The sequence below is a fragment of the Thunnus albacares genome, chromosome 3, assembly GCF_914725855.1.
Source record: "Thunnus albacares chromosome 3, fThuAlb1.1, whole genome shotgun sequence".
In the NCBI taxonomy this organism is placed as follows: Eukaryota; Metazoa; Chordata; class Actinopteri; order Scombriformes; family Scombridae; genus Thunnus; species Thunnus albacares.
The window spans coordinates 20930385-20958362 of NC_058108.1; the positions used below are offsets into that span (position 1 = coordinate 20930385).

At 40.2% G+C, this 27978-nt stretch overlaps 1 protein-coding gene across 2 annotated transcripts in view; it reads left to right on the top strand.

The window, feature by feature from the left end:
- ctnna2 (catenin (cadherin-associated protein), alpha 2) overlaps positions 1-27978 on the top strand; it is a 337649-nt gene that overhangs the window by 211044 nt on the left and 98627 nt on the right. The window lies entirely within an intron of this gene.

A 27978-nucleotide genomic window follows, 5' to 3' on the forward strand; every position in this document is an offset into this window, starting at 1 on the left:
TAGTTCAACGTACAGAATGGATTTTTTGTGCTTTCAGGAATGTTCTTCTCCATACTACTGTTGTGCTAAGATGGTGGCCTTGAACATGTTGTCCTTCTCTTTAATTGACATGTTGTTTTTTTCCCACAAAGATGCTGTATATATATCTTCTATAAATATTCTCAATATTCCCTGTAAATTCATTCCATGTGGGTGGCTACATCTGAGATGCTGAAACCTTCACACCTGGCACTGACAACCAATCACATTCTATTGTTAGTTTAAAGAGAAACTGTACCTGTGGACTCTGTCATCATTTAATTTCAGCAACACTATTTGCTATTTGAAGGACTTCAAATGTTGCTAATGAGCATATGTTCCCTATAAATCGGTCGCGGAGTATGTGTATACATTCATAAAATACAAAGCTGCTTGAATTACATCATTGCTCACCTTAGAGAGAGAGGTACAATAAAAGAGCAAGAAGAAGGTCAAATAGTGATGGAAAATAGGGGCAGGTTAGAGAAGGACAGAGAGAGAAAATGTGATATTTGTCCTTATAATTAACTAACAAGTACTAAAGAAAGTACAAATAGATGACAGACAAAGAACAGTATATATCTATAGAGATGGTGCAAGTCAAATGCTGTACTCATTAATCAGACTAACAAAGTACATTGTCACATAGACAAAGATATATAAACAAAATGCCATAAAACATATCTATGTGTGGCATATACAGTACCTGTCAAAAGTTTGGATACACCTACTCATTCAAGTTAATGAGAAACTGTGTTCAAACTTTTGACTGTTACTGTATGTGCGGAGAGAAGATATGTCAGTGATTGTGTTTAATATGAAAATGATAACTACAAAGGTAGATAGGTAGAGTACCATGGCCTTGGTTGCTTTTGAAAAGTGCTATACAAATAAAGTTATTATTATTATTATTGATATTATTAATTCTCATGTTCAGTATTACACTGCAAACCGCCCCAGTTTGCACTGGAGGTCCGTTCTGATGAAAACAAACAGAACCACATCATTGCCAAAAAGCAGAGATTAAATCCTGAGGTCACCTAACCAAGCACTCCCTGCTCCCTCTGACCTTTTAAAACAAATGCATTTTTATACATTTTGTTTACTATCTGTGCCATAGGGCTTAATGGTACAAGACTTATTAAGAATAATTTCAAAAATAACGATTATAATAATTAAAAATGTTAAAAACTTGCAAAAATAAATAGATAACTGCTATTTATTGGGGTTTGTGTGTTGGATTGTTTATTGGAAGTGACTCAAGAGTGAATACATCTCTGTTTGTGTTTGTGTGTGTGTGTGTGTGTGTGTGTGTGTGTGAGAGAGAGAGAGAGAGAAAGAGAGAGAGAGAGAAAGAGAGATAATTAATATGGGTCTAAATTGCTTCTAGCTATGTCCAATGCAAGGTGTTTCCTGTTGAGAGAGAAAGAGAGAGAGAGAGAGAGAGAGAGGCAGTGATTTTGCCATGTCACAACGCAGAGCAGTCACACTCTCAGTGTTGGACATGCTTTTATACAGAAACAAGATCAGAATTCTTCACCCGCCACCATGGCTGGTAGACATTTACAGCTACCTGCCACAGCCAGTTTTTCACCCACATTTGGCGGAATGGTGTGTGTGGGATTTTCATATACAGTGTTTAATTCAATTTTGTGTTTTAACATATTTACTTAGTGCCTTTCTTTATGCGTTTGCGTTCTGGCTCTAATGTTTCTGGCTTCACAGACTACATCAAACATTGCCTCTGACTGGGCTCTGTCTGCCAAAAGAACTTTGTTCTGCTGTCAGATGATGCAGAAATCCCACAGAGAGCCACCAAGCCCATTTTCAAAACCCAGCTCTCTGGAGCAGCATGCCCCCACTTTTGATAGCCCTGACTACTCTGGCCTATTGCCTCATCCAGTGCCAAACAAGCCTCTACATCCTTCATGTGTCCACTAGCCTGTCTTATGTTGGAATGAATCAGTGCAGAATACAGCAAACAGAGGAGTCTCTGATGCAAAAGGCTGAAACACTTGTAAATTTAGACTGAAAATTACTTGTGCCTGTATCCCTAGTGTCCCTACTGCAGGGTAAGGTAAGTACCCTAGCCTAGAACATCTTAATAAAATTCTATTAGAGCAGTAGTGCAAGGGACAGATGAATCTTGTAATTCAAAAAATCCTTGGATTTAAGTCAGTTGAATTGTGTTGCATAAAGATAAACAGTGTACTAGAAACTTTATGTCTGCTTTCCTTTGAGCAAGTTCCCTTTTAAGCGTTTGACTCAGCATGTAATTTTAAGCATCACTTTCAATCAGCCATAAATAGAAAATGTAAAATGTCCCTCTGATTCTGATTGACTTCTGATTTTCATTCAAATACTCTCATTCTTTGCATGACAAATTCACCATGAAAGTATTACCACGTAGAAAATGTTCAGGGAGTGGCAACATGATGCTACAGCACTTAATGCTTCTTATAAAGTATACTGAGTGTTTGAAAAGTGAAGAAATGCTCTGGTGCAAAGGGTAATGCCAAAAACCTGCCTGCTGCTCATTCGCATTGTCAGTGCCACAGGTGGCGGTGTACACCAGAGGTCTTTTCTCCTTTACTGATGTCTCACCTTGATAGCGATAATTAGTTTCATGATGTCCAAAAAGCAAGGTAACACTCAGATTCATGACAGACCCTGCTGGGGGTGACCTAGGTGTCCTAAATATGTCTTTTGACTTTGGAGTGAACCTAACTACACATTCATCATTTCTTACCTCAGTCTGACCAAAAAAGAAAAATTACTGCTATTTAATTTAATCAAAAAGATATGCATGACAGATTTCAGAATTAGGTCTTTCACAAAGTAAAAAAAAATGCTTAAATCATCACATTATGTGACTTAGAATATTCTGTATACTTAACATCTCATAATTATTAGAAAACTATCTCAATTATACATTGTCACCTCATATTTAACTAAAACAAAGACAATGCATTTTTTTCATAAAAAATAATAATAATGATAATTCATTTAACTCTTCATTCATAGTGAAACTTAAAGTGCTACAGTGTTTATAACATAGGACACACAACTAGGGCTTTCACAATAACTGCAATATTGCAATACCGTGCGATAGACAAGCCAGCCACGGTGGATGGCGAGCAACCGCCACAACTTTGCTATGTTACATTTTTCCTTTTTTTCATGAAGTTATACCCTTCTTGTTTTACACTTCACTGCATGTGTATTGTATGTTCAGTGCTAAAGGCACTAATATCGCATAGACCACATAACACGCTGTTGAGCCAACCTGAATCACCGCAGGGGAAATTCCTTAACCGTGACAGCCCTACACACAACATAAAGGAAATAGTAGAAAGATGAAAAAGCCTTCCTGAATAGAAACATTTTTAGGCCTTTTTTAAAAGAGACTAGGGTCTGTGTTGCCCTCAGATGGTTAGGAAGGCTGTTCTCCAAGTGTGGTGCAGCAGAGCAGAAGGCTCGATCCCCCATGGTGTGGAGCATAGTGCTGTGGGCCTGGGGGAGCAAGCTGCTGGCAGATCTGAGGGTGCAGGTGGAGGTTTGTGGTATGATCAGTACCTGTAGGTAGAGAGGCACATTGATGGATTTGTATATATGAGTACCAGGACTTTGTAGTCAATCCTGAAGGAGACAGGGAGCCAGTGCAATGAAAACAGAAGTGGTGTTATATGTTTGTGTTTTTGCACTCTCATCAGGATCCTGGCAGCGCTGTTCTGAATGTACTGGAGTTTCTGGATGCTCCTGCCAGGGATCCCTATGAAGAGTACATTGCAGTAGTCCAGTCTTGAGGAGATAAAGGCGTGGACAAGTTTCTCTGCATCTGACAGGGTTAGAGAGGAGTGGAGTTTAGACATGTTTTTGAGATGGTAGAAAGAGGTTTTGCATAGATGTTTTACATGGTCATCAAAACTCAGCTGAGGGTCAAACCTAAAACCCAGATTAGTGACTGAAAGGAAGAGCTAGACATCAGAGAGTGGATGTTGCTGACCTTTGCTCTGAAAAAATGAATGAAGTTGTTACATTGCTCAATCTGTTGCCTCAATTGAGGAAGATGATTGTGGTTTCAGGAGATGATTTATGGTGGAAAAAAGATGTTGAGAGTTGCCAGGATTGTTATTAATTAGATTGGAGTAGAACTGTTTCCGAGCATCTTTAAGGGACTTTGAGTAAGTCCTTTGATGTCCATGGAAGGCCAGTTTACGGAGTTTATGGTGAGTCCAGAGCATCTGAAGCGTTGTTCCAGGACATGGCCAGCTGTTTTTTTTTTTTTCCACAGGTCATGAATGAACAAGGGAGCAGAACATGGAAAAATTGACCTCACACATCTTGACAGGGGCATGAAAATCAAAGACACTGCTCAGAGATGTATTGTAGAATGCCTCTAGTTCATCCACTGATGCAGAAGCTGGGCAGGTGATGTGCTGGAGGTCCACTGTCATGATGACCGGGTCAATGCTTTTCTAGTTCTGAGGTTTAGTAGGGGGTGACAGGAATGTCAAATCCATTGAGACCATCTTGGTTATTGATGGGGGCGGAGTCAGTGATGACCAGTGTGTGCCCCCTGGTTTGACAGGGACATCAACATGCTGCTTCAGGCCAAGACATTCAATCAGACTCAGGAACTCCACTGCAAAATGACAGGACTGGTTGTCAAAAGGTATATTCATATCACCAACAATGACGATGTTGGTTGACATGCAGCAGAATGAGGTGAGGAGGTCATGTATCTCAGGGAGGAAAGATGAGTTTGGTTTTGGGGGGGCGATAGATAAGAAGCACTGTCATGTGTCATGTGTATGGAGGTTTACATTTTAGAGCAAAGCGTCCAATAGAAGAAAGATCAGGCATTGGCAGGGGAGAGAGTTTCAGTTCAGTCTGGTGTATGATTGCTAAACCACCACCACGGCCAGAGCTGCAGGCTTTTTCCATGTAACCATACCCAGGAGGGCAGGCCTCATTAAGCACAGAGTAGTCTCCTGGTTTATGCCAGGTTTCAGTTAGGCACATGAAATCAAGCACCTTGTCCAAGATGTGGTCAGGTATGAGGAGGGATTTATCGGTGAGAGATTGTGTTTTAAATAGTTCCATGGTGGCAGGAGACAGAGCTGAGAATGTAAGTTTCTGAAAATTCAACAGTATACTGTGATCCACTCCATATTTTGCATCTCGCTTGGTATGGGGTAGTCTTGCAATGTTTCCAGTGATGATGCCCAGGTTTGTTTTGCTTCTGTATTCCACATTGAAACCACAACGTGAGCCTCTATGGATGTAACAAGGTCTGTTTCTTAACATCCTAAACTCTTGGCAGCGGGTTAAAAAACCCTTGTCAGGTGTAATTAGGAAGCTGCGTAAACTCCATCGCTATGTGGTGGTGTAGGACATCATAATTAAAGCAGTTGTGTCGTTTAGGCAGAATGGCAGCATTGGTAACAGCCGCAGTTGCAGTGACACAGTGGAGATCATTACAGCAAACATGAGGGAAGCACCAGTTGAAGAAAAACAGTCACTAGAGTCCATCAGTGACAGAGCAGCTCTGGGTGATTTCCATGCTGATAGAGAGGGGAGCTGGACGGGGCTTTATGGCACACTTGAGCCAGCAGGCGGGAGGAAGAGACCGCCACTGTCCTCCGGAGAAAAGAAGTCCCAGTAGAGCAGGTAGGAAGCACTTAACGTTGAATAATCCAAAATCCATACATCCCAGTAGAGAAAAAAGGCAGTACTTTACTTCAGTTAATCCAAAATCCACCAGTTTGATAGAACGTATTCCAACTTAAGGAGCTATCAAAACACACAGACAGAAAATGGAAAAACATAAAAAGCTTAAGCAAAATGCAGGAAGGCCATGTTAATTACACGAGCAGTGAAGTTCACATTCAGTTGTCTATTTAGCAAAGAGGAACGACAGCCAGTATGCGCCAGCGTTCCCTCGTAATACAGAGTGTCCTCTCTCCCACCTCAACACAAGCACCAAAACAAATCTTGTACGTTTGGTTGCACAATGATTATTGCCATTTGATAAAACAGACCCATGATGACATCACCCAATTTAACTTGTTTTTATTTACTTCTTAATTTGACAAATAGGGAGATGTCATGGAGTAATGAAGATGAAAAAATCAGTACTATGTCAATGCTGTACAGGGATTTACCAGTCCGAGATCCCAAACACCAGCGACATTTTTGACTGGTCACAAATGACTGAAGACTGAAAGATCTTGAAATTCGATTCTCATTTTGTATAATGAGTTGTCAGATAATGTATGATCCCCCATGTGCCAGAAGAGCAACTGCTGTGTACAGTATTATTGTGCACTGTGACAGGCTTTTTAAACAGAAGCCATTTTGACATGTCACAGTCGGAAAAGCACAGGAGTTAATAATAAAACTAATGTCACCAGAATTCTATTTAGCTGCTTCAGTTTCAGGGTCCTGCTATTGTGCATGATGGCTCAATGTCACACGACCATGGCTTTCTGGGACATGGAACAGAGCCATCATTAATGTTATTAACACCACCTTAACACCACCTTAAGCACTGTAAATAATGTTTTTAAAAAGTGCTACATAAATAAAAATAGTATTGTTATTATTATTATCAGTATTGCTATAATTATTATTATTATTATTATTGTTTTTCCTACTATAACAAGTATTAAAGGTCTATTATAAACCCTTTCTGACATTGGGAGATGTGTATTAGTTGCCTAGAATTGCTTTGAATTTGTAGCTGTTAATTATGAGAAACATGAGCTCATAAGGGAAGTTAATTTTAAATACAGAGAGGCTACTTGGCAAACCAACTTTTAGCATAAAGCAACAGATAAACTGCTCCAACTGGATTATTCTTATTGATTTTGTTTATTGGATGTCTGTAAAAATGGATTCAGGGTGTCAATATTTGATAGAAAGTACCATTATAACAATACATTTATTTTGATTCAGTGCTTTACTCCTTTAGAATCACAGTGTTTCCAAAATGTTTGTATGCAAAGGTCACCATCTCCTTGGCTTTTATGAATCCCAGCTCTTGCATGAAAAGTGTGTACACAATGTTTATGAATGAGGTCCCCCTTCAAATATTGTGAGAAACTACTGAATGCCTCCTCCTCTCTCCATACACATTTGATAAACATCCTCAGACATTTTTCTTCCAAAGCCCAAGGTGTAGGGTATACTTTTGTACCAGTATGGTGTTATTCCACCCAGCTTGTCAAACTAGCAGAGCACTGTAAACACGGAAGCATGTGCCCCAAGCATGGTTTCTACCCAACAAAGAGCTACTCTAAGATATCGAAAATACAGTTGTTGTGGAGTTGTGCACAGTTGTTTCAGAATAAACGGCACTGGTGTTTTTAATGGTTTTCAGAAGGCAGTGGAGTTTAATTGCACAGAGGCACAAGCAATATCAGGCTGTAGCTACACTGGTGAGTAGGACAAATTCTTGAAGTAGATTAGATGAATGAAGAAGATAAAATTACGCAGGCCTTATCCTTCAGTGCTGTGCTTTGTCTTGTCACAGCCAGCATAGGAAGCAACCAGGGTCACATTTGGAGAAGACAGTGCCAAAGTAGAACTCAGTAGTTAGGTGAACTTCTATAGCACTTGATAAAATTACACTAACATGACCTCAGTGGTTAAACACTGTAATCTGGCACTCAAGTACGTAAGTGTGCTTGTGTTTGTGTGGTGGCATGCCCGCATGTGTGTTGGTGTGCATATGCTTTCATGTGCTTCCAACACAGGTAACATACAGAGCACATTCTCCACTCCCGGTATAGATTAAACATTTACACTCAATGTAAAGGTCAAATTATTAATAACTTGTTTAAAAGAGTGTATTGCTATAGCAAGTGGAGATCAAAAGGAAATTTAAATCCATGATACACACCTGCTAATTCTGGCCTGTGAGCTACATATAGACCAGATAGTAGCCAATGTAATTGTCTCACAGATCAATTTGTCAGGTCTACGCACAGTAAAGGTACAGCGCCAAAACTGTGCAGTAACATGGTAGAAGTCAAGCTTTTAGATCTTTAGATCTAAAGTTATATTAAGTCTATTACAAATGTAGAACACTAACATATAAGGCAAGTCCTCAGTATCTTTCTCTGTTTCTCTATGGATGATTTCTGCACACAAATACCTGGCTCACCTAAAAAGGAGGCATTTCCTTTGTGTTCACAGAGGGAATCCCCACAACACCTGTTTATAATATGTCCTAGACTTAAGGGGGATGTTAAAATTGTCCTTTAATAATCCCCACATGGTCCTCAGCTTTAGTTCCCATGCCAGAACCTTGATCAAGGGCAGTGAAAGGATAATACCTACCCAATATGCATGTCTATTGGTATGTGACAAAACCAAACTACCTGTAGAAAACCTAGAGTTTCCTACAGCTAGTCTAGATTCAGAGTTTAGGGGGATGTTTTGTCTTCTGAGCTTTTCATTTACAGATCATAGCATTCATAAAAACAGAGTAAAAAGTTGGATTAAAGGTCAACTGACACTGTTTTGATAGTGAAAGTAATGCTTATGGCTCTTTCTTGTTCATTTTCTGGGTTCCTGTCACTGTTAAAGGTGCTCATCTCTGTACTTTGCCACATAACTATAACAGAATCATTACTCACATGGTGCCGGTTGGTGTTACAATATCATGCTGATTGTTTTACCGGCAAATTATAGTTGAGCTTTGGAATTTATGTCACATTGCAATGCCTTCAGGGTTTTTCAGGGACTAGTGTGTCATAGTTGTTGGCAGCTAGTGTTTACATATGGAGCAAATTACACCAGGTTTTTTTTGGGTACACTTCACTTTAGATATTTCAAGGAAAATGTACAGTGTAGAAATGCACAAGCCAGGACAAACTGACGATGATGATGGAGTCACGTTAACTTAAGCAGTGTTTGTCCTTAGCAAGGCAATATCAAACAAAATATTGAATTAAGCATTACATAACATTACATTACGTCTCTGCTGACTTTGATTGTCTCCGTGGTCACTTCTTATGTGTTTGAATACGGCTCATTACACTGTACTGTACAGATGTTGGCATTTGCAGATATATCTTTCTCTTTCAGCTGATAAACAGCTGGAGGATTATAAAAACAGATTTGATCGAGGGTTGCATAAGTCTGGTAAGATTCTACAGTTTCAGCAGCAGATTTGACCTTTTCTTCCCCTTGAACATTACACGTTTAGAAAACAGGAAGTTCCCACCCTAAAGGTTTAATAGGATCTTCACTATTAATTTACATCAACAAGATTGAATTCAGACTTAAAGATCAGAAAACTGTGCACTGCAACTACAAGGGTTTATTAACACTGCTCTGTATCCCTAGGAGAAAATGTCACCTTTAATCGTTAATGTTGCTCATCATATCCAATTTACTGTATCACATGAAACCGACCACCTTGGGTAATTCTACTGACTGACGTTACAGTACAAGTCAGTAGTATAGATCAACCCAGACAAGAAGGTATTATCTACACTGCTACAATCCGAGCTATATGACATACTCTAAATTGACCACAGGCACAATATAAAGATAACTAAATCCTAATACATATGGGAGATCTGTGCAATGTGACATTACATAATGACACATCCCCCGAGCCCCACACAGTATAAGTAAAAAAAAAAAAAAAAATTTAAAAATACAATTGTTATCACGTCACAAAGCCACTAGTTTCAGGACGGCACCCTTGATTAAAAAGCAGAGTGCCATCTCTGGCAGCAGACAATGGCAGCTAAATCCTCTGACAAGAGAAAAAATTCGCAGCCTCACTTCCTCTCTGCTGCCTTTGTGTTTGTATGTGTGTATATGTGTGTGCTTTGCTCAGTGTTTAACCGTGTAAAAAGGTTTTTGCATGATTTACTCCCTCCACCACAGTAATTTGAAACAAGAACTCTAGAGCTGAATCACAATCACGCTTTAGCCCTTTTCAGACTCGGAATAGGTAACACCGCTGGTCTTATCTATCTGTTAAACTGATGGCTTGTCATTCAGACATGGGTGTCTTTTACATTAATGTTGCTTACAGCTTTACTCAGACATGAAAGGACATTTATGGAAAGAGCTGTGTGTCCGCACGATATTTGGTACTTGGTATATGAAAAGGAGCAGAGAGAGAGAAAGAGAGAGCAGTGGTGACTTTAAACTGTTCTGATTAGGAGGAAAAAGTCTGCTTTTTGTTCTTTCACACGCTGAGTCACTGATGGATTTTAAAACTTATTTTGCTGTTGAAGCCTTTATTAATTACCATCGTGAGCGCCAGTGACACTCTACCCCGCTTCTCACAGTTCATTTTCGCATCAATTTCATCATTTGACATTATTAGAGAGAAATTTTGGCTGTCTGTTTTATGAAGTCCGACAGTGCACAAGCGTTGGATAAATTGGGATCCACATTTTATTCCTTTTTGCTCACATTCTATGTTCATGTAAAACGTTTTTCCAGATATTCATTTAGTCATCCATGTAGTTGGCATGAATGATTTTTTTTTACATATAGGAGGAGATTGCTGGTGAGACCATTATTGTGGTTGGTTATTGCAGAGTTTGTTTGTTTTTTTAAATCTCTTTTGTCCTAGTCGCACCATGAGGGGAAAATAGTTTTTATAGACTGATCTGATATGAGAAGATCCCCTACGACTTAGAATTGGCTCTTTCACAGCAGTTCATAGTTTATCAAACTGATTTTATTTTCTTTGTGCGCAAGAGATGAAGATTGAGTAATAAATTCACAGTGATCTTAGAAGGTGGAACAAGATGTGCATTTGTCTGTCTTTGCATGTTTATGTTGTGCTGCTGTGTCTTTATGTTAATCTGACTGCATTCAAATCAGGCTCGTGCGGTGTTGAAAGTGTTACAGAAATGAAACCAACATGTTAAATTGCCATTAGATTAATGTAAAGGGGTGCATGTATGAAAGGAGTTTTTGCGTACAGAGCTTATTGACAAGCTGCTGAACTCTATTACTGTGGGAAGTGCTCTCTTAAAATGGAGACTGTACTCCCAAGAAAAATAACAGCATCAGTTGTTCCAGGAAATGGGAAGGAGTATGGAATTATGAATTATGAGTCTGTCTGTCAGGGGGGGAAAAAAACGACTTCTAGTCAGCAAAAAAGAATTCAATAATCCAAAATATTCAAAAAAAAATGTCTCTTCAAATGTTTATGAGGAAGAAAATGCACTCACCTTATTATACCTTGTAAACTTTTTTCTTTAGCAGAAAGCTCCATCGGGTGCCTTAACATTGTTGGCCCCACAACTGGCAAGGCTCTAAATGTTGTTTGTTCTGCCCAGCTATGTTGTAGTGACTGTAATGAAGATTGCTCTGTCTATGAGCTGCAAAGCAGGGCTTTAAAATTTCAGTCTTGCCAATCTGAGTGACAAAGCCCAGTTTATATTAACCATTGGCAGCACTCTATTTAACTTACCAGGAACAGGGACTAGGTATCGACAGTATACATCATGTCATTCTTCTCTCAGCCACTGTCTGATGCAGCTGCCCACCTGCACCAGAGCCTTGTCTACCAGATTGGCCATGCATAATTAAGATGATAACCCACAGCAGAGACCTGACCCTGTCACAGCGCTGAAAGTAAGGCTTGCCAGCCCAGGGGCACACTTCACCCTCCATGTGATGCCCACAAATTCCTGATATGCTGCTCCCTGACTACCATAAATGTTATTGCAGGCAGAGCACACAGTAGTATTTACATGGCCAAGGTTTTCCAAACATGACATTAAAATTTCATAAAAAGGTTTTCTCAGAATAATGGACATGTCCTCCAGGTCCTTTTTATAGATTATTTTTTCATTATTTTTTTGTGTATTTAGATTTCTGGAGAGAAAAAACCCTGTTGTACTCTGTATCTTGATTTACTCATTTAGTTTACATCTTTGCTACAGACCAAAACAACATCACAAAAGAAATGAACAAAACAGGCTTCACAAAAGTACCATTTATTGTAGGCCTGTTGTTAGATGCAGTGGTCATCTAATTGTGTCCACCCATCGGCGTTGACATTGGACATGAACAACAATGTGCATTTAAAGCACATTAAGGTTTTATGTTATATTGAAACATATCATTGAACAATTGAACACGAGTTAAATTTTGCATTGAAATCATGAACAATAGCATGCCTCTAATGTGACAATTCGTACAGTCTCTATGGAATCACTTGAAAGGTCTTTATGGAGCAGAACTGATAGTGGAACATGGGCTTCATTAAGGCCGTTTCTTATGGTGAAGCCCAGTAGACACAGCAGATCTTTTACTATGTTCTCTCTATCATGCAGGGTATAAAAATTCTGCTGCACTAGGCCTGCTGTTTAATAGGCCAACAGTTGCCAAACGCACATAGATTAGGTTGTGTTGTATGTAAATAAGAGACTAGTGCAGCATTTCCTTGTTTCCACAGCTGAATCAATTTTTCAGCCTGTGAACAAATCAGTGCTCATTTAGATGTTGTGCGACAGTTTAATAAATCAAATGTAGCGAGGTTCATATGTCTCTCCTAGAGCTTGAATGTGCGCCGTTTCCAAGACGGTTAGATAAATGACGGCCAATTAGTTCAGAATGCTGCAGCTCGGCTTCTTACTGGTTTTAACGGACGACATCACATCACCCCAATCCTGGCTTCTCTCCATTGGCTCCCTGTTTGATGTAGAATTGATTTTAAGATTTCACTGATCACTTTTAAAGCACGTCTGGGTCTGGCCCCAAGCTACATAACAGAAATGTTGACCCCAAATGAGCCAGTTCGCAGCCTCAGATCCTCAGGTGGGGACCTTCTGGCCGTTCCAAAGTCGAAGCTTAAATCTAAAGGTGACTGTGCTTTTGCCATCAGGGCCCATCTGCTTTGGAATGACATACCTGCGGAGATAAGGCTCACAGAATCAGTGACTTTGTTTAAATCTCTTCTTAAAATCCATTTTTTTAGACTTGCTTTTGTATGATGTCGTCTTTTTTTAAAATTCTTTTTATTTGTATTTATTTATATTTATGTTTTTTTTATTGTCCTTTATCTCTTTTAGCGTCTTTATCTTTCATCATCCTGTCTTCTCACTCCTCTGTTTTTGCATCTTTTGTCTTACATTAGTCTTTACTCTTAACTTCATCTTAACTTTACCTTAATTTTGTCTTGCTTTTGTGTTGCCTTACTGTTAGGCTTTCTGTTGTTATCTTGCCTTCTGAGTATCCTGCTTTTGCGTTGTCTGTCAAAGCACTTTGTAAACTCTGTTTTTAAAGGTGCTATATAAATAAAGTTAATATTATTATATTTTCAAGGGTGATGTCTGCATGTCATTTCCTGAAAATACTGGTTGCACTCTAACAGCTGTGACCATTGCAGGAATACATTTTATAAGTCAGCTTAAGGAAGAGAATAGATGTCCTTTGAAAAGACATCAATCCCCAAACACCCACCATGACAGTAAGTCCCATCGCCTGATCCATCCTCACGCAGTGCACTTACATCATGTCCAGATATTCTGTGGCTTTACTGTTCCTTATTCCTTGCAACTAATAGCAGCAACAACTCTGTTAGTGGCTTGCACTGCTGCGTGGCTGGACTGACAAAGCCCACATGAAAGGATAGTGGGAGACATAATCATTTCACCAGTTCAACCAGCTCCAGCAGTCTTTGAAGTTGTTGCACCCTGGATCATTACAGCAAGGGAACACACTGTTGTCTAGCTCTGTAAAGTATATCTGTGGTGTTTTTGTATACAACTGCTGTCTCTACGGTGGGCTCAGCCACAATCTACAATAGGTGTGTTAGTGTTATCATGCTATCATTAGCATGTTTTTATTTGTTCCGCTGCTGGCTCTGTTTCGCTGTCAGACTTGAGGCCATATTTTCCTTTTCCCAAACCACCCTAATCCCTGATTAGTGCTACCTACACACATCAACCCACCCAGAAGAGCAGCTTGAGTCATCATTATCCTGGTTTACAAAAACACGCATATCAATCTCTATAGTCCTTGCTATCCCTAACAACCAACACCTTCACAATTGAGAGCAAAGGGCTCACAGCTCTGGAAAACGCATTTGCTGGTCACATTTTTTCAGTCTGTTCATTTTTGCGGGCCTGTGCAGTGAACTATTTGAAACCACGTTGTGTCAGTGTATAGATAACTGGTTTTGGATGTCTTCACATCCACATTACATCTCATTTGTGAGAGGCAGTGTGTGAAAGATGGTGTGGGACCAGTCTCTGAAAAACTAGTTTTTTTTTTGTCAGTCAGTTCAGGTTTCTGCAGCTACCTTACTAACTTGTAATCCTGTGCTCCACACAGTGTAGTTAAGAGGTCACATAGAGGGGTGGTTTGACAGTTGCAAGCAATCAGTGGAAAGAGACCATCAGGAAAGCCGGGATGGAGTCTGAAGCAAGTGTGAAGGTGGATAATGTTTAGACACAAGTCAGTGTCTTCCCTTGCTTCTCTGCCTCTGTACATTTTCATCATTCACATTTTTTGCTGAAATAAATTGATATTCTCTGCACTTTATATCTTCATCAATTGATTGAACTGTGCATCACACCACAAATTGCAATTGCAGTTGCAACCAACTGAATACACCTTGCCTCACCTTCCCCTTCCAAGCGTGTCGGAGAACCTACAGTGGCCGCGAAACTCGCAAAAAACATGAAAGGCCCTCTCTGTAGACAGTGTTTGGTTTGTCCATTCTGGGCTACTGTTGAAACATGCTGTGCAACATGGTGGGTTCCGTGGCAGAGGACCTGCTCCCTGTGTATATATAAAGGGCTCATTCTAAGGTAACAAAAACACAACAATTCTTATCTTCAGGTGATTATACACTAATGAAAACATGCTTATGAATATTATATTCCATTTCTGCCAAGTCCGTTCCACTAGATGCCACTAAATTCTACACACTGGACCTTTAATGCTCGAGGAAGTATTTCATTAGGTTTGTATGATTGTTCATAGCACTTATTCACAGATTCTGAATAGAATATAGGATATGGATGAGACTTCATCAGGATATATTTAGTTGAGGAGATCAGACAGGGACATGATTTAATGGATAAGTAATTGAGATTTCTGACCCTCACAGTCAACATTACACTAATGTCTGCTTTCTGTCCCACAAGTGAAAATCCCCCAGTCTATAACATGTCCCTTGTTTGTTCTGATCCACTGTGGAGGGGTGGAGAATGGGATGATGCAATGCAGGAAAGAGAAAATGATGATGAAATTGGATTATGTCTCCTGATATTAAGAACGCGTCCTTAAATTGGATTGACCTAGTCCCTGTTTCAGGTGTTCCAGACGTTCCATAGCTTTTAGACTAACTGACGCAACACTCAGTTTTCAAAAACAGCGCCAAGTACCCGCAGACAGCAACGTCATGTTTGTGTATGCATGTATAGGCAAGTGTGTGTGTGTGATAAATTGCCTTTTTTTCCGCTCTGCGGTGAAACAAAAGTACATCAATGATACTCAAACCTTTTTCTCACCCCATTGACTTGCTTTTTTTCTCTTTACCACAGTTCTGCTCTCACAGATATCACACCACTCTCTATTTTCTCACCCTCTCTAACCTATTCTCAGCCTCTCCCTCCCTCGCCTCTCTTCTCTCCTGCTGCCCTTCCTTCAGTCCCTCCCTCGCAAACTACTTGCTATTCAGTTCAGGGAGGCTGCAGGCAGCATTGCTCTAGCTCCTCATACTGCTACTGCAGGACTAGACTTTTTTATACCCTGCTCTCTCTCTTTCTGTCTGATAACCAGACATTTCCCCTCACTCCTGCTCTTATTCTCCTGAAACTATGCACCTAAAACCTTGGTTTACAGCCCAGCACACTTAATATTTTAACCCTTCTCATATCCGTCATTATTCCCCTCTTAAACCCCTGCATCTACGCATGATGTCCCATTTTGCTTTTCTGCTGACGTAATGCACGAGCTATGAAAGCATCAAATATTCAATCAGACAAATCTTAATAACCAAGGTAGACATTTCACATTGTACATTCCAGCATTTTCAAACCATTGTTATTGTTATGACAACTGGATCTTGACCTGTTCTTACAGTCTTGTAGTTAGACACCCTACAAGAGTTCAGCATCTTCACATGTTGTGTACATCTTCCAGGGATACATGAAGTATTTTATAGACTTCTGAGTCCTCAAACATCCTTGTTATATTCCTTTCCAAGTTTGTGTCCTTCCCTGCTCAATCACTACCATACCTTTATTTTTCAGACTGTTTTGCACCCTCGTAATGCCATTGTACTGAATCTCACAAAGGGAGATGGATAATAAACTCTTTATTATGTCTGTAACCTCCCTGTATGTGAAAAGGCTGTAGAAGGTCTGGATTTCCTAGATCTAACTTCTGTCCAGGAATTCAAAACCTTGCTTCAAGTTATGGCACATTTATCCATTATTTCCATCCATTTTGTCCTCTCTACCATTAAAGTTTCTCTTCATTTATGTTCAGTTAGGTTATTATTGTGCATTTGTAGAAATTATCAGTGTTATAACAAAAAAAAAGTGCCCTAGTAGTGTGAGACAAGTACTTCATAATTGCAATGTCCCTGGTTAAATTCCAGTTTGGGACCTTTGTTGCATATCCTCCCGTTTGTTGTACCCAGATAATTCCTGTCAATCTGCACTATTCATTGCTCAAATGAAGGCAAATATCTGAAAAGAATAACCTTTAAGAAATCTATGTAAGTATACAGTACCAAGTTTGGACACACCTTCCCATTCCCTTAAATGAGAAAGTGTGTCCAAACTTTTGACCGGTACTGTACACATAGACTCCTTAGCTAAAATGCTATACTGTATGTACATAAAAGTTCATTCTTCTGTCTCAGGATTTAGTTTTGTGTTGCATCAATCTACCGATTAACCATGTATCCATGAACACAGGGTGTTAATCCTTCATTCTGTGTTTACCCCATCCTAAACAAACTGCTCATTTCATACTTACGATGTGCTTGATGATAAGCCAGATGCTTCCTCTCATCCACAGCCTGCTTGACCACAGATGCTAATAGCCAGTGACAGGCCCACAGTCTAAACATGAGCCAGTGTAATGAGAGGAGTAAGCAAACGGCATCAGCCATTAAACATAAGAGAGCTTGTGCCAGAAGGCACTCCGGCTCCTCCTCAGGCTGTGCCGTTCTCGGCTGCATTAACTCTAACTGACAGGAGACTACCAGGCTCAAACAGCACCGTTATAGATACTATGGGCAACCATGTGAGAGGAGAAAAGACATGAAGCCCTCGCATAGGCAGCACATGGGGGGTTGGGAGTGTACTGGCTGTCCTGAGGCTCCACACAGGAGCTCAGGCTACTCATTCATTCTTCCACAGAGGAATTTAATTGGGTTTGAGAAGTAGATGTGTATGTGTGCATTTGTGTGTGTGTGTGTGTGTGTTTCTATCAATAAATGAGTTAGTTTTTAGTAACATTGCTAATAATTAAAAATACTCATAACATTTTTTGTCGTATAAGGTCAGTTAACAAATTATTGACCCCATATTATTTTCCTTTTAATAGCATAATAACCAGTATATGCTTTTTTAAATAATTGAATACTGATTGGACCAATTTTTTGGTGACACTAGTTAAAACTAAGGTTTTAATTTGTTAGTGTTTAAATAGGCTAGATAAGCGTTCTTTGTGCCTTCCTCAAAATTATAACTGATGTGTACAATTTGTGAAACATAAAGGATAATGAGTTACATGTGGTGCATCAGGAGTCCCAAGGACAAGGATTGAGAGCACTGCCTTTGGTCATTATCACTTTCATTAAACCTCATTAATAAAAAAAACAGAAAGTCTGGTGTACAGACCTATATACAAAACATTACATAAAAAACAACAAGACATGTAAGGTCAATTTTTCACGCTCTGCTCCCTGGTTCACTCATGACCTGCGGAAAATAAAAACAGCTGGAAGTGTCCTGGAACAATGCTTCAGATGCTCTGGGCCTTGCTGTCCATGAACTGGCCTTCTGTGAACATCAAAGGGCTTACTCAAAGTCCCTTAAAGATGCTCGGTCACAGTTCTACTCCAACCTAATTAATAACAATCCTGGCAACCCTAAGCATCTTTTTTTCTACCATAAATCATCTCTTGAAGCCACAATCATTTTCCCCAATTGAGGCTACAGAAGAGCCATGTAACAGCTTCATTGACTTTTTCAGAGCCAAGGTCAACAACATCCGCTCTCTGATGTCCAGTTCCTCCTGTCTCCTCCTCCTGTCATCGACCCTCTGTCTGGCAGCTTGCTGTCTCTACTCAGTTTTACTGGTGTCAGGCAGAGCCACATTGAGGAAAACCTCAGGAAGATGAAACCCTGTACTTGTGCCCTGGACGTCATTCCCACAGCTCTGTTCAAATCATACGTCCCCATTTTCAGCCCTCAAGGTCGCTGTCATTTGCCCCCTCCTCAAGAAGCCTACCTGGACCCAGAAGTTCTTGCCAGCTACAGACCTTTCTCAAACCTCCCATTCCTGTCCAAGGTGCCAGAGATGGTGGTTTCTTTTGAGCTTCAGGACCACCTTAAATACAACAACCTATTTGAAAATTTTCAGTCAGGTTTTCATTCAGCAGTGGAACAGGTCTGCTCTGGGTTGTGAATGACCTGCTGATGGCAGCTGATGCAGGGTCCCCTTCTCTCCTAATTCTCCCTGACCTGAGTGCTGCATTTGACACTGTGGATCACACTATCCTCTTATAGCGCCTCCACACCACCATTGGACTGTCAGACTGTGCACTGGTTTCAGTGCTGCACTGGTTTTCTGTAGGACTGAGTATGTCTCACTGGGAGGATGCAGGTCTAGATTGCTCCCTGTCACCTGTGGTGCTCTGCAAGGATCAGTTCTCGTTCCCATCCTGTTCTACATGCTCCCCCTTGGACATGTCATCAACAGACATCAGATGTCTTGTCCTTTCTATGCTGATGATACCCAGCTGTACATCAAAACTGCTCCAAGCTCTTCTGCAGCCATGTCACGCCTCAGCACCTGTCTTAAGGAGCTAAAGACCTGGATGAGCACAAATTTCCTCCAGTTAAACAGCAGCAAAACTTAAGGTCTCCTTATTGGCACTCCACACTAGATTCAGTCATCCCTGATACCTTATCTCACCTTGGACAGCCCATACATCCCCCTTTCCTCCTCAGTTACTGATCTGGGTGTTAGGTTTGGACCCTCAGCTGACTTTTGATGACCATGTAAGACATCTATGCAAAACCTCTTTCTACCATCTCAAAAAAATCTCTAAAGTCCACCCCTCTCTAACCCTGTCAGATGAAGAGTCCATACCTTTATCGCCTCAAGACTAGACTACTGCAATGTGTTCTTCACAGGGATCCCTGGCAGGAGCATCCAGAAGCTAGACTACTGCAATGTGCTCTTCACAGGGATCCCTGGCAGGAGCATCCAGAAGCTCCAGTACATTCAGAACAACACTGCCAGGATCCTGATGAGAGTGCGAAAACACAAACATATAACACCAATTCTGTTTTCATTGCACTGGCTCCCTGTCTTCTTCAGGATTGACTACAAAGTCCTGCTTCTCACATACAAATCCATCAACAAACATGCACCTCCCTACCTACAGGAACTGATCACACCACTAACCTCCACCCGCACCCTCAGATCTGCCAACAGCTTGCTCCCCCTGGCCCCCAGTACTAAGCACCATGGGGGATCGAGCCTTCTGCTCTGCTGCACCACACTCGTGGAACAGCCTTCCTAACCATCCGAGAGCAGCACAGACCCTAGTCTCTTCTAAAAAAGATTCTAATTCTAAAAACATTTCTATTCAGGAAGGCCTTTTCATCTTAACTCTTATTACTATTTTCTTTATGTTGTGTGTTCTATGTATATGTATAAAAAGCATGGTACAAATTAATATATTATTATCATTATTATTATTATTATTATTATTAGTAGTAGTAGTATTAAACAGTATGCAACTCATCTGTTAACAATGACTCACTTTCATTCCCTTTTTATTAAATTTCAAAGAGTTGCCTCAAAAAAGCAACTTATTTGAAACAGTCAGAAAAATAGCTGAAGCATGTAAACCCTCGGAGGTAAGGTGTAAAAATAATGTGTCCGGTCAATGTCATCCAAGATGTTGTGTACAGGGAAATGCTGTTTACCAATCTGCGGTGCCCAGCTCAAATGTAACACAAATTATACTACATATTAAGGGCCATGGTGTTGCATGTATGAGTTATTATTCAGAATACATGTGGTCTGCTTTTAGTCAGCATAGACCAGACATATTTTTACAATTCATAAAGGATGTGTTAGTTGTTTTTTTCACATTTGCATGTTGTTCATCTACTTGGTTATTTCTGACTGTACATCAGATTTGAGAAGCTTAAGACAGATTCTTCTCTGGGACACATTTTAGCTGAAGAAATAGATCATAATATGAAAAAAGTAAATAAAAAACAAAAATAAGTAAATAAAGAAAATAATGTTCAGTGTGGTGGCTCACTTTATATGTTCTCTCATTGTCTGCATGGCTTCCGTCTTGGTGCTACAGTTTTCCCCTCATAAACAGTACAAAATACAGTACATGCAAGTTAGGTGAACTGGAGACTCTAAATTGCCTGTAGGTGTGAATGTGAGTGTGAATGGCTGTCTGTCTGTATTTGTTAGCCCTGTGATATGGTGACTTGTCCAAGGTGGCTGTATGCCCAATGTGAGATGGGATAGACTCCAGACCCCCACGACCCTGTACAAGACAGGCAGATATAGATAATGGATAGATGGATGGCTGAAAAAACAAAATGACACTTCCCCATCTAACTTTTCTATAATTTCACACCTTTGACCCCCTTAGAACAAAATTCAGACTGGCTGTTTTGGTGTGTGTGTGTGTGTGTGTGTGTGTGTGTGTGTGTGTGTGCGCGCGCACTCAGAAACATACTGCTACACACATACACACACTACACTATAAAATGGTATTTCTGTGCTTATTTGCTCCAGCATTACAGTGTGTTCCTGTACTGTATATCTATTAGTTTCCCAGGGGTTTATAATGGCTATAATGAGATTATGATATGGCATCTATTTCTGTACTATGTTGCTCTGTCATCTCATTTTCAAAAAGAAAAAAAACAATTCTAATCTAAACCGCTCATCTTCCACCCGCAGGCATTGTGGCATGTTTTTTCAGTATCCTGTAATCAAACTAGCTGATAGCCACCGCTGCACCTCTTTAAGTTCCACTTAATGAGAACAAGTCAAATTGGCCCATCTATGGCACTACAGCTGAGGGAGCGCAATGTATCTTAATGAGGATCTAGCTACCCATTATCTGCTGGTAACCCGACCAACATGTTACCACTATTATCAACCCCCACCCCCGGCTTGCTCAAACACAAACACTTTCTCACCCTCTTGTTATCAGCTTGCCTTCCCCTTTAAGCCCGCTGCAGACAGTGTAACCACAATGGACAGTAATTGTAGGCTACCTCTTGCTCCTGCCTAATTGAATTGACAAGGAGCCGGAATTGATATCATTTAACACATTGATCTTGGGAGACAATGAGACAGAATGCCTCATGCCCCCTCCCCCCCCCCCCCCCAACCTGTCTCCTATTTTCTTCCCTCTGATTCATCTGCCCATTTCTTTGATTTGCCATGTTATTGCCTATGAATTACCAGATTCATTCCTCACTTCTTTCACCATCCCCTCGCTTCCAGTGTTTCCTTGCTATTGTCATGTTTGTTGCATTAGTTTCAAGGGAGGTGCAGCGGTGTGGAGATAAAAAACAGAATTTATTTCAATTAATGAGTGAACGCAGTCACTTTCTCTTTTAAATGCATCATAAAATAATAAAAGCTTAATACACTTATTCACATAATGCTCACAAATAAACATAGGCTGTAGTCTGCTTTAAGCAATCAAAAGTGTCACAAAGGAGAATTAATTGTCTCCCAACACCACTAAAAGACATTGAGCTACAAATGCATGGCTATTGTGATTTACTTCTATATTTAATGTCAGTGATACAATACTTTAATTTGAGCCCTAGCTCTTCCTTTCCAATTCAAAATGAATGGAGAAAGGAAAACTATCATACCTGAAACCATGTGCCACATTGCTATGCACATTATTCAGCTTGTCCAGACACTACTGTATGTCTTATTCCACCATTACATGTTTGAGGTCAGAAACGCAGAAGCAATTCGCACTGCAGTGCACCACTGAATTACACAACTTACTTTAGGAGGGCCTGAGAGAGTGAACATGCTCAGGGCCCTCAGCCGTTCCACCAGCCATCTTTTGAGTGGGCAAGAATAACTCCAGTGTTACTGCTTCCATTACCCTGCACACTAGATGCTTATTTTCAGACACCCTCCTCTATCTTCCTCTCCTCAACTGAGAATGAATGACTGCACACCAGGGGGTGGAAAATAATGGATGGGGACAGTTGGGAACATTGTCTGCGAAACACCACGGGCACTTGTGTTTACCAGAGAAACCAAACATGCACATTCCATTATGTGGCAGTCAAAAACTAAACATTCAATGTTGCTGTATGGGACACAATTGAATCAACAGCCAACTGTGTTGTCAAGCTTTTAATGGCTGTAAATCGGAGAGCGCAGTTGCTTACACATACAGGGCACACCTGGATGCGAATGGAAGGAAGTCAAATAGTTTCCTAGATGGACACTGTAGACACATAAATACAGAGATTTGCCTCAGTTTGTCCCTCTTACTTTGTTTCTCATGCTCACGTGCACACAAATGCACGCATATGCGGGTCGGTCAAAACCGGTCTGCATATCAAAGACCACAGTTTTGACTGAGCTGGGCTGAATAAGAGCCTGACGCATTGACTAACCTATGATTCATCATTGTGAACTGCCTCGTATACAAAGTTTGTGATGGGAGATTCATGCATAGTGTTTTTAATTGGGTATTTTATATTTTGCAGAAAACCTATCATGAGCAATACATTTTCCCGTCTCATGAGTGGGTGAAGTAGTTTTGACATATCAAAGCAGAAGTGTAATTACAGTATAAAGGAAGCATATTTTTAGAATATTTAATGGTTGCCTTCTTGACTTACTGTAACTGTCAAGCACATGCTGCGTTGATCTTGAAGATACAAGATTATACAAAGAACTGTGGTATTTATAAGGAAATATACCCTCTTCATAACAACTGCTCAGTTGTCAACAGGAGCTCAAAACAACAGGTGCAGGATTTTGTCCCCTTAGACTGTCATCACTATGCTGTTTTAATCTCCTTAGCTCAGATTAAAGAGTTCAGGGTTTTGAGAAATAAAACAGCTGGGATTTCTGATTCCAGAGAGTGAAAAAAAAACAGTTTTGTTTAGCAATTTTTTGTGGTTGTTGTTGTTGTTTTCATGATTTAAATAATGTGAAGAATTGTTTGGGTCATCAAGAACCTGACCATTTTCTCTTTCTTTCAGTTCATTCAAGTTGTCGGTTATACAAAAAATCATGTGAGCATGTTTGAAGTGTCCTCAGAAAGGTTCCAGTTAAGCCCCTTTTTATTTTTGGCGGTGAAAATCTTTAATCCTGTTCATCCCTCTGGTGCCTTAATGACACATTAGGCTCTTTAGGCAGCACAATGACTAATGTTGTCATGTCCTCTGCTTTGACATAGAAGAGTTTGTCTGTGTGTGCGCATGAAAGTGTGAGTGCTTGAATGAGTGTGTGGCACATAATGGAAGGCAGCTGAATGCTGTCTTCATTTCTTCTCCTCCCCCTGTGTCAATCAACAATTGACTCACAATGAACTTTATTAAAAATACAACATTTTGGTCCTTAGACCTTCATCAGATAACAAGTTTTACCTGATGAAGGTAAAGGCAAATAAAAGGACAGTGTGTGGGAATTCTCTTTTCTCTTGCCTATGGATATTTCCTCCTACGCACCTGCCTACAAGGAACTGAAGGTGTGCATGAGCCTACACAATTTAAATCAACTGTTGACTGAATGTCGTTTTCTGTATGTTTCAGAATATGATTTGGAACACAACCACAAAAAAACATGCACACAGAGCACACTTATGTTTCTTAGGATAGAAGTGGGGTCTGGGTCAAGTGTGCTTTTCTTCGCTGCTCTCAAATATATTGTTTGCATTATTATGCCAGTTTTCTTCCTTTCTGTTTGACTGGTGCATTGCTGCACAAAAAAAAAAAAAAAAGACTGCGCTGTGTGATTGCTATTAGAAGTGAGGTTGACCAACTGTAGTATGAGCTAGAAGACAAATGACATATTCCTAATTTTTAACATCCATATGAAAGAAAACATGTGCTATGTGAGCATTGGCCAAGGGCAAGGCAGCAATACATGAGACAGAAAGGGAATCATATCTGTTTTTATGGCTATAGGCTATTTTCATTGAGCAGCACTTTCACATGAGTGACCTTGCAGACATGGGAATTCCCTGCAGCACACACCCACACTGAAATGTATGTTGAGCATGGAATGTGACAATTCCCAAATGAAGAAAATGATAAAAGATTGTTTTTTGTCCTCAAGTTGGCATCTTCTCGAATGTCAAGTCTTTTGTAAGACGAGGAGCATAGACTGTATATAAAGATGGACGTAGCAAGGCGTGATGTCACCCATTTGCTTGCATTGGAGACAGTTTGAAGCCCAGAGTTGCTGCTCACGGTCACCAACATCTTTTCCATTTGGAGCTCTGGAAACACAACCTGCTACCTCAGACCAAAGCTAACACTAATTTACCAGGAACACCGAGCAATGTAGACTTGTGCTTACACTAATTTACCAGGAACACCGAGCAATGTAGACTTGTGCTTACACTAATTTACCAGGAACACCGAGCAATGTAGACTTGTGCTAACATTAGCTAGTTACCACGGCAGGTATCATTATCAACAGGGTTTCCAACTCTCACACATTGACTGTGAGACTCACGCAATTGGCACTTTTCACACACTCTCACGCCACACGTCCATTTTCTCACACAGTGAAAAACAGATTCATAACTGATAATGTTGTGGATACTGACAGCGCATAGACAGAGAAGACAGAGCAGCACAGCGCAACAGCAGCACTGTTCAGCAGCGAGTTATTCAGACAATCCGGAAGAAAGCGAAAAATATATATAAATCTATATCGTCAAGTATTCCCATGGATGCTGCTCAGAGTAATCTTAGTCAGTGGCTCTTCTAGCAGCAGCACAGCGTTGCTCACTTTCCTCTTGTGCCGTGCACACGTATGCAGGAGAGTGAGTTACTATGGTTACAGGAATGCTCTGTGTCTTTGTCGCTCTGAAACTTTCTTGCAATTCCCCAATAATAGGTTTTTAGGTAACTACTACTGCCATTTTAGGCTACATAATGTTTTTATAAATGTAATTTCAAATATGAAATAGCCATTCTTCTAATAACCGTATCCTTCCTGTCCTGATCCACACAATTATATACTGTTCTTGATGCATTCTTGGCTTTCATAGCACCCTCAAGCTAACTAATCTAGACTATGGTCATTTGTCTACTTTTATGAATTCATTGGGTGTTATTCAGGATCTGTCAGTGTAAAGTTGAAGAGCTGGCCTAAGTAGAGCAAGGTTAGTAAAATTATTGCAGCTTTGCAGCACTAAAGAAAGGCCAGAGAGAGGTTGAGTGGGTCAGTTTACCAAGAATAATGATAATTCTATTATGAACAAAAGTAAGTACTACTAAAATACCAAGTAAGTTTAACATTAAACTTACCGAAATACTGAGACAATGGTCCAACTCAGTGCAAGTCGGGGCAAGGAGCGGACTGCCAATTACAGCTGTCAATCAACGCCCACATGGCAGACATCAAAGCTACTTTTCATCTTGATATCTTATTAATGGAGCAATAATTTCCAAAATGACCACCAGCACACTTATTAGAGGGCCAAAATTTAGAGATTGAGACGATAATGACACATTGAAGTTGACACTTTTTGAATGGGAGTCTGTTAGAGCCAGGGATTATTTGGAGCCAGCATCTAGCGACCACTAGTGGTATTGCACTGAAAGGGTCTTCTGCACTGGCTTCATTTTCAAGCTGTGGTTGTTTCCACTTGGACAGGAGAAGAGAAAGTGGAGCAGTTGCTTTTAATGTGCCTGCTCAATGATAGATGCATCATAACCACAGTAAAGTTCTTTGCGAAAGCTCCTATTTCACTATTTCCTAAGCCAAACAGGGCCTCAAGGACAGGGCCCAGGTTGTTAATGTCAGCATGTTGTGGTTTAAATTCATGAGTGGCTGGTAGCTCTGTGTAACAGAGGGTCTGAGTTTACAGTAATCTGCAGAGGCTCTCTCTGTGTGATAGGAGGCATATTCAGAACTAATGGGGAAATAGTAATTTTACAACCTGACAGTGACCAAGGCATTGAAAGTGACAATCAGTGTTAACCTTGGGATGAATTTACTATGAGGTGGGTGTTTGATGGGGTCTCATTTAGTTCTCTTTGACACATATAAGCAGCGTTCTGTTCCACTCAGTTATCAAAAGGGCAGCACAATAGTGCAGCAGCACTGAGATAAGCAACCACATTTTGTGTCTCATTAAACAGGATAACGACTAAATAGCCCCTTTACTTAAGCCCTGTTGTTCTGGAGTTGTGGTCAGTTTGTCTCAAACAAATTTGTCATTTGAAACAGACATGGATGAATGGGAATCTGTGTCACCAGGTATTGTGTTTTCCTGCAAAGGCAGATGAGCATTCTGGTTGTTCATCTTCATGCTATCCTGGGCAGAATCGTCAGATGGTTGCTTGGCAACGACACAACTAATTTTGTATGCTGGTATTGCTTTGTCAGAAAATCACTGTGTCTTACATCTGTTGATCATCCTGCTTACCTTTATTTTTCTATGCAAAAAATTATAATAAATCAAGCCACAGCTACCTGAAGATACTAATTGCTTGACTTGTGTTAAGTGAAATAACCAAGCAAAGCATTTAAGTGCGTCTGACTGGAACATGAATCACATCATCCAGACCACAACGAATCCTTTTATATTTATAGATTCCAAAGAGAGATTTGTCACTTAAAAAACAAATAAAAGTACATACAGTTGTAATTAGAACATTAGTAGGACATTAAGGGCATTACTAATTAACAAATTACATTTGTTGTGAAGTGTGGTGGCATTTTACTCCACGCAACAGCTGATTAAGAGCATAGCCATCAATGTAGTACAAAAGGAGAATACTCTTTAGCAGTGTCCCAGTTCCTCACTCCTTACCAGTTCAAATATTGTTTTTGGTGTCCATTCATTTTACTCCTTGAACTTCACTGTGGGTTTGAAAACAAACATAAATACCAAGCCAACTGACAACATACATGTGAAACTTTGCATTGACTGTAATACCCACAGTCCTTAGAGAGAAATAAAGGAACATCCTTTATCACGCTCATCTGCTCAGTCCAATTTAAGAAGTCCCATTTAACAAGTTAGTGACAATAATTTGCATTAATCTTAGTGTAACCCAACCTCCATCCATATAGAGTCTATTCAGAATAGTATTATTAGGATTGTACAACTTTGCACTGCCCTCTGAGACACACATGGATTCATTCCTCAACAGGGATCAGAGTACAGGATCATTTATATGTGTCCTGGAGCAGAAATGGTTCACTCCAAGACACTGACAGCATCTCTCTAACCTTCAAGCCAAGCTGCCATCCCAAGTTAGATAGTAAAAGTGGAAATTCAATAACTGGAGTAATATAAATCACCCCTGTCTTTTCCACGGCTTCTGAGCAAAAACAGTAGAGCTTCTAAGTGGTTAATGGGGCACCCAGGTGGCATAGCAGGAAAATGAGCCTTTCCCTTGTGCTGGCGTTTCAATGAACACAATTGGCAATATTCATGTATGAAGGCAGCAAGGGATCCTGTCCTTGTAGCTGTGTCAGCGACTGCTACTGGTTGGT